This window comes from Oryx dammah, unplaced genomic scaffold (genome assembly GCF_014754425.2).
Source record: "Oryx dammah isolate SB20612 unplaced genomic scaffold, SCBI_Odam_1.1 HiC_scaffold_11209, whole genome shotgun sequence".
Lineage (NCBI taxonomy): Eukaryota > Metazoa > Chordata > Mammalia > Artiodactyla > Bovidae > Oryx > Oryx dammah.
The window spans coordinates 2,123,427-2,138,024 of NW_024080602.1; the positions used below are offsets into that span (position 1 = coordinate 2,123,427).

The window sequence follows — 14,598 nt, forward strand, 5'->3', positions numbered from 1 at the left end:
AAGAGTCACAGGTTCAATCCCGGGGTCAGGACGATCCCCTGGAGGAGGGCGTGGCAGCCCACTCCAGTATTCTTGCCTGGAGAATCCCATGGACAGAGGAGCCTGGGGGGCTGCAGTCCATGGGGTCACATAGAGTTGGCTATGACTGAAGCGACTTAACAAGTGCACGCGTGCACATGCACACACACACACGCACACACACACAAAACCCAAAGAACAAAACTGATGCTTCCAGAAGAGAACAAGGTATAAAGCCGGGACCCAGAGATGTCAGGAGGCCTGCTCAAGGTCACCCAGCAAGCTGGTCTTAGGGTAAGCCCAGAAGCCCCCAATCTTGCTAGGGGACAACCTAGAAGCAAGATTACAGAAACTGGGCATCTGCTGGACTCAAAGGACTGTCTCTGGGAGGACAGTGAAGATTAAAGCAAACCAGTCCAAGAGGGAGGAGGGACAAAGACAACAGCCACTTCCCCTTCCTCCAAGTCCTCCCCCAGCCTCACGTTTAAGTCAAACGTTTCATCCTCCTTCACACAATCTTTTTTAAAAATTATTTACAATTTGTTTTCAAACCATTGAAAACAATGGTTTCAAACCATTGAAAACCTCTCGGGTCCCAGGGAGGATGCATACCAAAACCATCAAAGAACTCAACTGCTGGTGCCCCATATTTCAGAAAGAGATGCCCTCCCTTCTTGGTGCCCTTCTCAGAGCCACTGCTCCCCAGCAATGCCCGTCATAAGGACGGACCCCAGCGAGAAGCATTATTGGGCCCTGCTCTGGGGAAACAAACACTTGTTTCCTGCCCCGAGGGCCACTGAAGGATACTCGAGGGACAACAACTGCCCAGTTGGAAGCATTTTCAAAGCCTCATCATCCCTCACAGAAGTGCAAAGCCACAGTTCATCCAACTAGCAGCCCCCCAAGGTTCCCCTGGCCTGTCAAAGAGGCTGAAACACTGTTGATAAAGCCCACAGGAGCTCCCTGTCTCCTGCCCCATCCCTTGCCAACAGCTCACCTGTCACCCCCAAAGCAGCCATCACCATCTTCCTGCACCCTGGGGGTCCTGATGCACAAGCTCCGCTTTCTGGTCTTGTGGGGCTCCCGCCCCTTCTTTCCCCCTTGAGGAGACCCATGGTCTGCTCGAGCTCTTCCTGCTTCTAGAAGTGGTCTCTGCCAACCACAGCCCAGCTGGCTTCCCTTCATTCTCTGCACTGGTGTCTGGGGCGATCGAGCCTACTGGAGAAGGGGCACGTGGTGTCTTTGCTGGGGAAGCAGAACAGATGCAACAGACTTGTAAGACCTATGACACCCAGCCCAGGTCAGAGTTCCTGGCTGCAAGGTAAACACGAGCTGAACATGAGGTTATTTCCCCACAAATTCCACTCTCAAAAGGTCAATAACTCTCGAGGCAACAATAAGAGAAAGATCACCAGGTAGCTTCAGTGATGGCCAAGTGTGAGCGCGTTTGTGAACTTCCAGTGGATTTACTGACTTAAAGCACAGGTCTGGGAGGTGGACCAGCATGACTAGAATAGGCAAATCCTCCCCTGGTGCACACGCACGCACACACACACTCTGTGTGATCTGAGACATTGCGGACTGCAGCCCCCAGCTCCAGTGCAGCAGGGCTGTTCCTCATCCTTCTATCATTACTTCTCTCTTCTCCATGTTGTGAAGCCTTTCTGGTCTTCAAGAATTCTTCTTTCAAATCCAGTGCCACTGGAAGAACCGGATGGGCTTCTGATCCCAGTGGAGGGAGGCTCTGGCAAGGATGACGGGGCTTTCATGGCGGGGGGGGGGGGGTGGTGTCAGAAAGCACCACGAGGGCGGGGGGACGAGAGACAGGAGGGAACACCTCTGCAGCGGAACAGGCAGAAAGGCGGGAGGAGGGTGGCGGTGCCAGGAGGTGGTGGCAGCAAGTCTCAGGAGCGAAGGCAGACAGTTGAGTTCATCCAGGGACAGGTGTTTCTTAACCTGACACTTACAGGCCAGAGCTGGACGCATGTCATTTCCAGGGCTTTCCTCATCCGCTGCTCCAGAGCCCTTCCCGGAACTCACAAAGGGAATTAATGTAAGGTCAGATTGCTCCTGGGAATTTAAAAACGATCTTCCAAGAAGTACCCACAGGACCCAGCCTGCATCTTTGGCCCCATGTCTTCCTCCTTCCCCATATGCAGTCAGATTCACCTTCTCAATATACTGCCCTCAAGCCTCCCAGTTCTGATCACCCCCCACCCACCTACACCTACACGGTTCTCTGTGCCTCCCTATCTGTGTTCCTGCCCTTCCATGAAGGCTATCCTCGTCTTGAGACACCTCCTTTAGGAAGACCACACCGAGAGCCTGTTTATTTAAGCGCTCACACGGACAGCTCTGCAGGCTCCCCGAGACCTGCAGTTTAATCATCCTCACACTCTGTCCTTCCAAGGGTCCCTCTTGTCTTAACTGTACCCACAGGATTTTAATTTACGGTGTGTGCACGGCACATAGGGAGGCTAATGACATCGAAAGAATGCTTTACTTACATTTCCCAAGAGAATGGGGGCACAGCACAGCACACAGGCCCTCAGGGGAGCGCCAGGCTTTGGTCAAGAGGCAGAAGTGAGGGGAGGCCTACCGCCAGAGCCTCTCCTGGGGTTTCCATGGGAAAGGCAGGCAGGGCAGCTCAGGATTGGCTGGTTTGAATAGTTCCAGCAGAATGGGGGCACTGGGGCTGTCTCTACTTGCCTGGGACCTGGCACTGGGTTGGTTTAGGGCAGGGGAAACATACGGTGCATGTGACAGTAAGATAAGTAGGGGATTCAGAGTATGGAGTCTGATCACAGGGGAAACGCAACCGTGTTGGCCATCAGCTCGGCCCACTGATTAGCATGTGCCAAACAGAAAAAAACACTATCTAAGGAAACACAGAATACCCATCCCCTCACTTCCCTCATCTAGCTCAGGTTCCAGCATTTGTTCATCCATGCTTTGCTAGTACAGTTGCTCTCCTGTTCTTTAACTTTCTTATACCTTGTTAACACAATCCCATGCATCGGTGGACTCAAACATCTGCCTTTTCTCTCAAAACTTGCTGCCACCAAGTTCCTGGCCCCGGCACCCTCATCCTACCTGCCCTTCTGCCTGTTACACAGCAGAGATGTTTCCAGTCCTGGTCCTAATGTCGAACCTACTCCAACACTTCCTCAGGGACCCCTGAGCCAGGGACCACCCCCCAACCCCAGTGAATATCACAATTCTGAAAACATAGCAGCAAAAAAAAAAAAACTTCCCTGATCAACTGTGAGTGTAGGGGGGGTGTGGGGGGGCAGAATGCTTGTATTTTATATTCCAGACAAAAGACTAGTTTCTCCTATACACAAGGATCACCTCTAATTCAGTGAGAAGAGGACCAATAACCTCACAGAAAATGGGTAAAACATGCAAATAGACAGTTCATAGAAATGGAAATGCACATAGCTCTCGTCTATGAAAACATGTTCACCCTTATTCAGAGCAAGAAAGATGCAAATTAAAACGACGTGAAAAACTATCTTCGTCTTCCAGACTGGCAAATATCAGTAAGCTGGTAACACTGTGTTGGAAGGTATAGAGAAATGAGTATCCTCGTGTTCTACTGATAAGAGCGAACATTCTTATAAATTCTATGGAGAGCAATCTGCTGATAGCTTTCAAAACACAAACCACACAAAGCTTCTGACTCATCCACGCCACTTCTGAGACTTTTTCCCACATGCACTCACTAACACTGCGAAATGACCAAAGCACAAGGAGATTCAGAGGGACATTGTTTGTGATGTCCCCAAACAGGAGATTTGTTAACTACATGCCATGGAACGTTACATAGCTGTAAAGGAGGATGAAGAAGCTCTCCATGAACTCATCTGGAAGCTTCTCAAAAGAGCTAAGTGGAGGATTTCCATAGTGGTAGTGGCTAAGAATCTGCCTGCCAATGCAGGGGACTCAGGTTCAATCCCTGGTCCAGGAAGATCCCACAGACTGGGGGATAACTAAGCCTGCAAGCTATAACTACTGAGCCCAAGCTCCTTGAGCCTGTGCTCTACAATAAGAGAAGACACTGCAAAGAGAGGCCCACGCACCACAACCATGAGGAGCCTTCACTCACTGCAACTAGAGAAAGCCCGTGCGCTGCATCAAAGACCCAGTGCAGCCAAAAATAAGAAATAAATGAGAAATAAAGTTTTAAAAAAACAGAGAGCAAGCTAAGTGGAAAAAGACCAAATAAGGGACAGAAGAATGCATACAGTGTTGCTACCTTCTTTGAGGAAAGATCATACATGCATTTACTGATCTGCACGTGAAATGTCTCTGGAAGAATATGTAAAAAACTGGTGGAGTTGCCTCTGAGGAGTGGAGGGCGCTGGGAGGCCAAAGGAGATGGGTGTGGAGACTTTTCACTCTAAAATCTTTACAGTTTTTGAATTCTGAACCATGTATATTTTTCTTCAAAAAAAAAAGGTGGGTATGGGAGCAAAACAAGCAAGATTCAAGAAATAAAACAAAACCCTCCCTTATCGCACTTTCCTTCTGGTTTTTATGCTCTCTCCTCACCTTCTGCTGACACGTTTGGAAAGGCTGTCTGCCAGCTGTCCCCTCCTGGCCCATCCTCCGTGACCCCAGAATGACCGAGTCACTGGTCCCTAAATCCAGTGGCCGTGCCCCAGTCCTCACCTTACTTGAAGGCTCCAGAGACTCACTGCAGGCCAGGTCCCATCTTCTTCATCCTCGGGCTCCCCCAGCACCCCACTCCCCAGGCCCCTGCTCTGTCTCTGGGCTGCCTCCCCAGGCCCAGTCTCTGAATGCCAGCACCCCTGGAGCTCACTTCTAGGTCCTCCTCTCTACTCTGCTCTTTGTGGGCCAAGCTCCCCCTGGGGCACCTGGTCTACCCAAGGCTAAGCTTGTCACTCCCAAACATGCATCTCCAGCTGGACCTGTCTTCTGAGCTCAGGGCCCCATTTGGATGACTCCCTGGGGTTTCCCACACAACAGGCCCCAAATGTAACTCACCAGCTTCCAGCAAGTTTCATCCTCCACACCTGGATGGGTTCCTTGCCTGTGTTCCCTCCTGCATACCCCTTGAACCTGGCCCCTCTTCACCTCCTCTACTCCCGTCCATCTAATGGAAGCCATCCCCCCTCAGGGCCTCTGCACTCCAGTTACCTCTGCCTTGAATATTCTCCTCCACTCCTCATCCCTGCTCTATCTTGATTCTTATCTATCTTCTAGAACTCAGATTAACACCACTTCTTCAAGAGGCCTTTCCTAGTCCCTAGGCCAATGACTCTCGAATGAGGGTGATTTTTTCCAGGGGACATTTGGCAACGTCTAGAGATGTTTTTGATGATCACAGCTGGGGTTGGGGTATGTGGGGAGAGGCCAGGGATGCTGCTAAACATCTTACAACACTCCGGACGGTCCCCACAACAAAGAGTTATCAGATCCAGAATGTTGGGAGTGGAGATGTGAGAGCTCCTGCCCTAGGTTAAATCATGTCCCCATGACATACTTTCATAGCATGCTCCATTTCTTTTAAAGAGTGCCTATCACCATCGTGTCAATATTTAACTGTGCAAAGGTATTGGCCAAGTTCCATCTTCTAAGCCTTATGAGAGGAATAAATAAAGTCACTGGCTTGGGTTTATCACTATGTCTCCAACTCCCATGCCCAGCCTCAAGCTCAGAGCCTTGAGTTTGGTAGAGAAAACCTATGGAGAGATATGAAATACTCAGGGCAGGGATGGGCAGTACTGAGCAGAGCACTCTCCCCGTGTCTTGGCCTCCAACTTCGTGGGATCCTCTGTGCCACCTGATGGTAGTCCTTTCCCTGCCCTGGACCAGCTTCTGCCACTTTGCTGCAGCACCTAGCTCTGCATAGCTTTGCACACCCCTCAAATCCTGTCTCCACCCACGTGGTTCCACAGGCCCCTTCAAGCCAATGGATATGCCCTCATCATCCTGTCAAACCAGGCGTGCCTCCTGTTAAGTTCATCTAGCAGCCTCACCACTACTCACCCAGCACAGACCCAGGTGCCCTGTGTAGCCCACCCACTCTCCAGACCTGCTCCCTCCACCCAGCTCAATCACCAGGCTCCAGTGCTTGCCTTGAGCCTCCTTCACTGCCAGGCCCTCTGTGACATCACTTTCAGCTCTGCCCTTCTCAGATGACAACAGACCTGTATCACTTCCTGATTGAAACCCCCTTCAGTGCTTCTCGCGACCCACAGCGTGGAGCCCAAGTTTCTTGCCTGGTCCCAGACCCTTCACCCTCCGCGGTCCGTATCCAGCCCCGAGCACAAACACCGCTGCGCCTCTTGTCTCCTGCTGCAGTCCAGGCCCTTCCCCCTCCCCTCCCTCTTCCCCTTCCTGTCCCCCTCCCTTCCTCTTCCTCTACTTAGATGCCTGAAAAGCTCATGTTCATCCTTAAGATCTAGTTCTAACTCTTCTTCCTCAATGGTATGGTGGTTCCTTAAAAAATGAAATGTACCACTTCCATTGAATCGAGCAATTCCACTTCTGGGGACATACCTCAAAGAACTAAAAGCAGGGACCCAAACAGATATTTGTCTGCTCATGTTTATGGCAGCTGTACTGTCAAGAGCCTAAAGGTGGAAGCGACCCATGTCTTTTGATAAACAAAATATGGTATATTGAACACTGGAATCTCATTCTACCTTCAAAAGGAAAGAAAATCTGATGTATACCACACCAATAAACCTTAAAACACAATACTAAGTGAAAGAAGCCAGACACAAACCCCTTATGTTGTAAGATTCTGCTAAAAAAAAAAAAATAAAAAGACTCTACTTACATGAGGTACCCAGAAAGCAGCATGGTGGTTACCAGAGGCAGAGTGGGAGGAGGGAAAGGGTGGTTAGTGCTTACCAGGTACAGAGTTTTGATTCTGTAAAGTGAAAAGAGTTCTGGAGTTGGATGATGATGAGGATTGTACAATAATGTGAATGTATTTAATGACATTGAACTGCACACTTTGAAATGATTAAAATGGTAAATTAAGCTGTATGTTGTGTATATTTTACCACACACAAAAAAGGCAAAAACCAAAACTCACACCCAAGCTCTTCTTGTTGAAATCCCCTGTACGCCACCATTAACTCCCCAAATCCAGGCACAGCCCCACCCAGCATCCCCGATTCCCTACCTCACACCCTGGGTGGAGCTGACCAGACCCTCCTTTGTGCACTGCAATTACAGACTGACCTCTGCCCTCCCAGACTGAAGGCTTCTGCTGCAGAGGGCTGTGTCGGACTCCCTGCTCCTTCTGCAGTATCTAGAGCAGTCTCTCATCCTTCAGTGAGAATTAGAAGAATGAACAACCCAAACCGATCATTCTGGGTTCATACTACCCCAAATTTCACAGCCTGTTGCCCTCAGAACAGTGATTTACTGCTAAGGCTCATTGACAAACTCCTCCCGTTCCTAGAGAAGATAAATCTTCACCCTTCCATGAAGCAAAAAGGTCAGAAGGGGCTTCCATGGACGGTTAATAAACAACTAACTCAGGAGGAATAAACAAAATAAAACCAGGGCTGGGTTGGGGTAAGAGTGCATGGAACCTTGGGTCTGACACCCGGTGCTCTGCCTTTCCCTCCTCTGCACAGCGGGTGGCCACTGATTCACTTCCTGTGACCCCTTCCAGGGCAGCAGGAAAGGGGACGTGGAGGAGCCAACTCCTCAGGGCATGCAGAGATGATTAGTCACTGGCTGGAAGGCTGCTGACCTTAGTACCTGGACCGACCATAGGCCTTCTTCTCCCACCCCTGCCTCCTTATGGAGCCCAAGGTCTGGGAGGCAAAGAGACCTTGGCCTTGGATCCCAGCAAGAGGACCAGTGGGCCCAGCGCCTTTCCTGCTCTCAGAGCTCACACGGCCCCCATAAGCCTTGGAGACCCCACACACAGGTTCCTCACATACACACAGTCCTCACTTTCAGAACGGGGCTGAAAGAGAACGGTGTCCTCCTGGTCCTGAGGGTAATCATTGGGAGGGTCTTCAGAGATCATCTAACCCCATGGTTCTCAATTAGAGGTGATTCTGCTGCCAGGGGTCAATTGGCAACATCTGGAGACATTTACGTTTGTCAAGAAAGAAGCGAGAGGTGGTTACCGGCATCTAGAAGGTAGAGGCTGCTCTCAAAGCACGGGACAGCCTGGCAGCATAGAAGTATGCGGTCCATAGTGTCAACAGTCCCCGATCCCAGCAACTGTCATCTTAGCCAAAGTTATATCTCCTTGCTGAGGCTCAGTTTCCTCATCTATAAAATGGAGATGATATAGTTTCAACCTCATGGTTGTTGTAAGGATTACCTAGGACAAGCACTTGGAACACTTAGAACTAGTTGGGTGTCTGGCACCCAAATAGCATTTAGTGAATGCTTATTACTAAAAATGCAGCCCTGCTTGTCCAAGCAGTTAGGAAAGGCAGGGTCTACATTTCCAGTGAGTGTGCAGAGGAGAGCCACCTCTAGGTACCTCATCTCCTGTTCCTGCAATAACCTCTCTGGGAGGGTTTCTCGCCATCCGTGTCTTTTCCTCCAATAAATACCACATGGCCTTGAGTCTTCCCTTAGAACACAGACAAAGTCCTTTGCAGAAACAACAGTGGCTGGAAGAATGAGGCGGGGCACAGGACGTTTAAATTGCTCGGTGCTTGTGAATGTGTGGTGTATCTCCCATATTTTCTATCCCATAAAAAGTTCCAGCTTCCACCCTACCCACCCCCACCCACACATACCCAAGCTTCTCCAACCTGCTTGTCCCAACACAGTATCCTGGAAATTCAAGCTCTTGGAGCCTCCGGCAAACCACTCATTGGATTCCTAAGGGAGGCCTTGGAGCCAGGCGCCCTGAGCAGAACGATGTCCTCACTCTTCCGGGCCCACGTGTCTGGTTGCACCTTCTCAGACTGGTCTGTGAGCCTTCCCCAGCAGACCTGAGGCTTCATCTCTTTCCCCAGGGCCATCAGGGACTTGACTTTGGTCCTCTTGGGTTCTCTAGGGCCCTGGGGAATTTGAAAAGGTTGCCTGGAAAGGGTACTGCTTTCACCACTAACAGAGCCATAGCCTACCTCTGGAGAGCAGCAGTTTCTTTTGGGGATGGGGGTCTGATGGGGAGTGCTCCCCATCTGGCTCTCTCGAATCACTCTATATGAATGGTGATATATTTGGCTAGGAGCTCCCCTCTGAGTAACTGGAGGCAGTTGGCCTGAAGGTTCTTGCTGAGGCAGCTCCTAAGCACCTCTAGCAACCTGGTGCCTGGGACAGAGACCCAACTTAGAATAGACTCGAATCCAACCAAGAAAAGCTCCACTTCTGCCTTCAAGAGGTCACTCCTTATCCGTCAACAGAGGAATGGATAAAGAAGATGTGGTACATATACACGATGGAATATTACGCAGCCATAAAAAGGAACACAATTGTGCCATTTGCAGAGATGTGGATGAACCTAGAGACATCACACAGAGTGAAGTCAGGAAAACAAACCACATATTAATGCATATATAGAGAGAATTTAGGAAAATGGTATTAGACAATCTTATTTTGCAAAGCAGAAAGAGAGACACAGATATAGAGAACAAATGTATGGGAGGAAGGGGGAGGCTGGGATGAATTGGGAGACTGAGATTGACATATATACACTGCTGCTGCTGTTGCTAAGTCGCTTCAGTCATGTCCGACTCTGTGCGACCCCATAGACAGCAGCCCACCAGGCTCCTCCGTCCATGGGATTTTCCAGGCAAGAGTACTGGAGTGGGGTGCCATTTCCTTCTCCGGACATATACACACTACTATGTATAAAATGGGCTTCCCAGGTGGTACTAGTGGTAAAGAACCTACCTGCCAATGCAGGAGATGTGGAGATTCGATCCCTGGGTGGGGAAGATCTCCTGGACGAGAGCATGGCTTGCCTGGAGAATCCCATGGACAGAGGAGCCTCGCAGGCTACAGTCCATGGGGTCACAAAAAGTCAAACAAGACTGAAGTGACTTAGCACACACACAGGTATAAAATAGGTAAGTACTGAGAACCTACTGTGTGGTACAGGAAACCCTGCTCTGTGGTGACCTAAATGGGAAGGAAATCCAAAAAAGAGGGGATATATATAAAACTATAGCTGATTCACTTTGCTGTATGGCAGAAGTTAACACAACATTGAAAAGCAACTCTACTCCAATAAAAAATTAAAAAGAAAAAGAGGTCACGCATCTCTGGGCCTCAGTCTCCCCAGCTGTACAATGAAGAAGGGCAGCCTGGCTGGGTTCATTTATTCAACATATATGAAATAAGCACCCACGGCACACAGGGTACTGCTCTCGCTCCTGGAAAGAGCGCAGTGAATAAAACAGCCTAAAAGCCCTGCCCTCATGGAACCGATCATCTAACAGGGAAGACAGCTGATGAACAAGATTTTTAGGTGAAATATACAGGATATCAAATCAGTCGATTCTAAAGGAAATCAACCCTGAACATTCACTGGAAGGACTGGTGCTGAAGTGCCAATACTTTGGCCACCTGATTCAAAGAGCTGACTCATTGGAAAAGACCCTGATGCTTGGAAAGGTTGAGGGCAAGAGGACAAGGGGGTGACAGAGGATGAGATGGTTGGATGGCAGCACTGACTCAATGGACGTGAGTTTTAGCAACCTCTGGGAGATAGTGAAGGACAGGGAAGCTTGGGGTGCTGCAGTTCATGGGGTCACAAAGAGTCAGACACGACTTAGCAAATAACAATGAACAACATACAGGATATTAGACGGTAATAAGTGCTGTGGAAAGGAAAACACAGAAGAGGTGTAAGACCGTGAAATCTAAGGCTTATTCCAGCTGAGATATTCTGGGTCTGAGGCTCTTACTCCATTGGGTTCTCATTAAGAGCCAGGAATGGCAGTAGGAAGCCGGCAGGGCCTATGAGTGTAGGAACCACTGGTGTGTGTGTGTGAAGGGTGGGTGGGGGGGAGGCCAAGTGCGGGGCCTTGAATCCCAGCTATGCTCTCAGTGGCCTTCTCCAAGGAGCAGAACTGGCCAGCTCTGGGTATTCTGGTCTGTTCTCAGGCCAAAGCGGACACCACATCTGCTAAGGAATCCAAGGTTATAGGGTTCCTGGCAGAGCTTCACATGTCTTCAGGGCACTGCGATAGAAAGTCTGCTACACCCTGCCTTTCCACTCGATGCTAGACTTGGATCTCAGACCCCTCCTGTCCCTCCTAGACTCTCCCCTGTGTTGTAGAGTATCCCTTCTCCTTACATGGCTAGAGAGGGGTGATTTTTCACCAATTTTTAGCCATTTCTCTTCCTCTAGAGATTATTTTTGATTGATAAGTACTTCATGAGAACCTACTGTGTGCTCATTATGAGGAGTGCTCTTAGAGGGACATCAAGATGAGTGATCACTTCCCAGAAAGAATTTACAGTCCACCCGCGGAGGTCAGGCTAAAAGGCAAACGTGAGGAAATACCTGTTTGATCTGCAGCTCACAGAGCCATTTGGACTACATACTCTTGCATGAAACCATGCAGAGTCTATTGTTCCCATTTTACAGATGAAGAAATTGAATCCTCTTCCCTAAATACATGGTTGCCCCATGGAATGGCAAGGAGAGGAAGAAGGGAATGAAGACTAGCATTTCCAAATAAGATTTCCTGGAGAAATGGGTAAGATTTGGTATAGATGGGCCAAAGGCCCTCTGCCTCCGACCTAGAGCAAGGCTATGTTGGACATGTATCCCACCACCTGCTACTTCTCCTAGCCTAAACAGAAGTGGACAGAGGGTAAAGTGAAAGCCCAGCTGTCTGGAAAGACAGATGGGATTATGGACATGCTCCCTGGTTTTTTTTTAAAAAAAAACAAGTTGGGTAAAGATTTCAAGGGCCTTCAGGAAGGGCACTGGACACCTTTCTGGTCTGACTTATCAGAATGCCCTTTCTGTTCCACAAGGGCAAAGATCCATCAGCTGGAAAAGAGTCTTTGCTATTTCAGGTTAATTCATTCCATTCTTGTGGGGGCACCTTTCAGGTATGGCTGTGTGTGGATGCTAAGTCACTTTAGTCATGTCTGACTCTTTGTGACCCCATGGACTGTAGCCTGCCAGACTCCTCTGTTCATGGGATTCTCCAGGCAAGAATACTGCAGTGGGTTGCCATGCCCTCCTCCAGGGGATCTTCCCGAACCAGGGATCCAACCCGCTTTCTTAAGTCTCCTGCACTGGCAGGTGGGTTCTTTACCACTAGCGCCACCCCGGCTATAGCTGTGAGCAAAACAGGTCTCTGCCTCCTGCAGACCTTGTAGCTTAGCAAGGAGCTTGCCCTCTCTTGGAAGAGCTTCCCGACCGGATTTTATTTCTTCCTGGAGGTGTGCTTCTCTGGGCCTACCCCTTTCAGGGGAAGAACATCAAGGGAGGGAGAGAAGAAATGAACCCTTGTTGATCAGGGGCCCAGCAAAATGGAGAACTAACAATCTGACTGTGGTTTGTGGTCCAAGTCCACCACTTTTCTCCAGCAAATTACTTAACCTCTTGGAGCCTCCATTTTTGCTCATCTGACAATGGAAAAAGACCTACTTCCTCACTGGTTAAAGGGGCGGGGGTGGTGGGGGTGTGTGAATTCAGGGAAGCGCCCATGTGAGTGCTGTTAGCTCCTCTCTGATCCTCTGGCCGCCTGCACCTGTTCTCTCTGCCTCCGCATAGTTAGGACCATCTTTCACCCTCTTCCTCACACACAGCTGAGCGCCCCTCGAAGCCTAAGCAAGAGGAAGCCCATTCTGTTCAAATCGTCAAGGGTTATAGAGCTCGCTTTAATCCCTGCCTCTGTCCACCCTCTATCCCTCTGCCTACCCTCTCTCCTTAGTGATCATCTTGAGGAGCCGGGTGGGGGGGGGGGGAAGGGAGGGGTGGGGGAGGAGGGCCGTGGAGGATGCCCAGGAGGGCTGTGGCCTGAGGGAGGCAAGATAGAAGCCCGGAACTCCTCGTGGCTGGGCACCCAGTTATTCAGGGCCCTGACGGTGACCCCCACCCCACCCTAACCGGGCAGAGGGCTGCCCCCTCACCCGCACCGGGTCTGGCTCAGCCGAGTCTCCTATCATACATCTTGGCCGGGGGAGGCGGGAAGCACAAACGTAAACATCCCTTAAGAAATCGCCAACTCTGCCGTTCCCATCTAAGGGTATATATTTTTCTTAAGGAATCGAGGGACAAGGGGGAGGGACTCAAACGCTCAGAAGAGCGAGAGATGGGAAAAGCTAGAAAGCAAACTTCACTCGGATCTTAGCAGGGACCCTGTGACAGGGTAGCGGCCGTCCCACCTTGGCATCGGCTCCTGGGCGGAGGAGTGGGGGCAAAAGAGGCTGCATTTCACGGCCGCCTGGTGCAGGGCCGTCCCGGAGTAAACTTTTCAAGAGCCGCCCGGGGAGCCGCCGCCGGGCTCCAGGGAGCCCCAGGGGGCGGCGGCCGAAGTGGGGTGCGCGTGGACGGGGAGGCGGAAGGACGCGCGTCGTGGGGGCAGTCCTGCCCTGGGTTACCTGGGCTCCGAGGGTCCCGGGCATCCGGCAGAAAGGGCGCAGGGACGCAGCACTCGCAGGAGGAGACCTGGAGTCCTCGCGGCCGCGTGTGCCGCTGGACCGCCGGCTCGCTGCACCTGGCTGGGCTGTCGGCGCGCCTCCCCGCGGGCCCCGCCCACCCCGCCCGCGCCGGGCCAGGCCGGGCCGGGCGGGCGGGGGCGGAGCCGAGGCGGGGCACCGCTGGCATCTCCGGGCCTGCACCTAAGAGCGAGCCACCCGCGCCGGACTCCGTGACCTCCCAGGGGTCGCCCCGCCACTCGCCAGCCTGAGGTGCGAGCCAAGCCCCGCACCCAAGTGGAGTCGGAGGTGTCCATGGGCCCCTTCTCCCCTGCAGCTTCCACGCCCACCTCCACTTCTAGGAACAGAGGCCTGGGAGCCCCGAGGCCTCCTGGAGGGCAGAGCCACTGAGCCTGCCCTTCAGAAGAATGCATAGGGTGGAGCACAGGGAAAAAACAACTGGGCATCCGCAGCCCCACCCCACCAATGTCCTCTCCCCCGTGGGAGGGTTTCTGGGCCGTTCGCAGCCCCTGTGGTCAGTTCCACCCAGCTGTCTTAGGAGTGCCCGAGCGAGAGGGGGGTTGCCACCCTCACCCTTTCCCCAGGCCCCCATTTCTCAGGTCTGGGAGGTGTTCGACCTGGACCTCTGCCACTCAGCGGACACGGTGAGAGGAGTCAAAGGGACACATGCTGCTGCTGCTGAGTCGCTTCAGTCGTGTCCGACTCTGCGCGACCCCAGGGAGGGCAGCCCACCAGGCTCCGCCGTCCCTGGGATTCTCCAGGCAAGAACACTGGAGTGGGGTGCCATTTCCTTCTCCAAAAGGGACACACAGGGCAGAGAAAAAACAACACAGACCCACACACACCACCCATCCCATGACCACCTTCACCACCCAGACTCCCTGGCTGGTCCCAGGTTGCAGCCACTTCCGGCCTCAGCCCTCCTCCTCCCAGAGGAGCTCTGAACTCCAGACTAATGAGGAGGAGCAGCCCACCTGTGGCCCCAGGCTCTCC

General features: G+C 51.6%; 1 protein-coding gene across 1 annotated transcript in view; it reads right to left on the reverse strand.

Moving 5' to 3' along the window:
- Nucleotides 1-13,657, reverse strand: part of LOC120860881 (membrane progestin receptor gamma) — an 88,852-nt gene extending 75,195 nt beyond the window's left edge. The window contains exon 1 of the mRNA XM_040236584.1: nucleotides 13,549-13,657. The gene's annotated coding sequence lies outside the window, so the exon portion shown is untranslated. The remainder of the gene's footprint in view (nucleotides 1-13,548) is intronic.
- Nucleotides 13,658-14,598: the final 941 nt, after the last annotated feature.